Raw genomic sequence first — 1,182 nt, 5'->3', positions numbered from 1 at the left:
GAAACTTATGAAGTAGTTCACAAGTAACCCAACCTGTATTTTTGAGATGTTCAGAGACCCACCCATGCTGCACATTTCATCACCTCCTAAACTAATCAGATATGTACACTCCAAATTTCCCTTACCAGCATTCCAGGGACAAGGCGTTGAAGAACAAAGATAATGTGTATTGCTCACCTTCTATATTCCAAGACTGTACCAAGAACTTCACATGTTATCACCTTCAAACCAGGAGAAACACCTACCATAGAATATTCTAAAGAGGATGGTGAAATTTTTCCAGTTGGAGCCATCTGGGGGCATACTGTGGCGCTTCTTGCATACCTCAATTGGTTTTCTGTTTCTACACCATTCTTAATGTATATTTCAATATAGATGGCAACATGTATTACTGATTGGTATCAGTTTTGAGTTTCAAGATGTTTGTGAAGATATTGAAAGAAGTATCTTATTCCCTTCAAACCCCAGTATAAAATTTAAGAATTAAGAACACGTCATTTGCTCTTTGTCAGAAGCATTTAGCTCCTCAGTTAACTACAATGTTTAATAAAAGAAGAATGAAGAGTTTTAATTATAGCTATTAAAAAAATAAAGATAATCTATTTTCAAATATTTGTCAATTCATCATTTGAAAAATTTAAAGTCTTCTTTCAAAATTGACTACGAACATACTTTATTTCAGACAGTAATACTGTGTAAACTTAATTGTAATGCTTTTTTATTGATACTTCTTTATAACAATTTCAAAATATTTTCTCTTTCTGTTCAGATAAAAAATTATGTTTTTATAAGTTAAATTGAAAAGTAATTATCTTTTTCACATGGTTCCAAATATATGATGTTATAAAGTCTTTAGATTTGTATATTTTACTAAGTCTGCTATGTTCCAACTTAATTTATACATTGAGAAGAGTACATTTGCTTTAATTTACTTCAAAATCGTTAAATGCTTTAAATAATGACGTAAAAGGTATGGCAGGCTTTTGTCCTTTATTATGTAAATGATGGCTTTTTGCATGTTTTTCCTCTGTTAAAAACTAATACATTAATCCAATCTATACCCATTTCTCAAATAAAGTCTTCATTGCTTTGGGGGAACAAATCAATCTTTTACACTTTAAACCCCAAGTGTTTTAACATCAGACTGTGAAATAAGGCAGAATTCAAAGACACTGTATGTTC

This window comes from Phocoena sinus, chromosome 12 (genome assembly GCF_008692025.1).
Source record: "Phocoena sinus isolate mPhoSin1 chromosome 12, mPhoSin1.pri, whole genome shotgun sequence".
Lineage (NCBI taxonomy): Eukaryota > Metazoa > Chordata > Mammalia > Artiodactyla > Phocoenidae > Phocoena > Phocoena sinus.
This window is presented reverse-complemented; position numbering follows the sequence as displayed.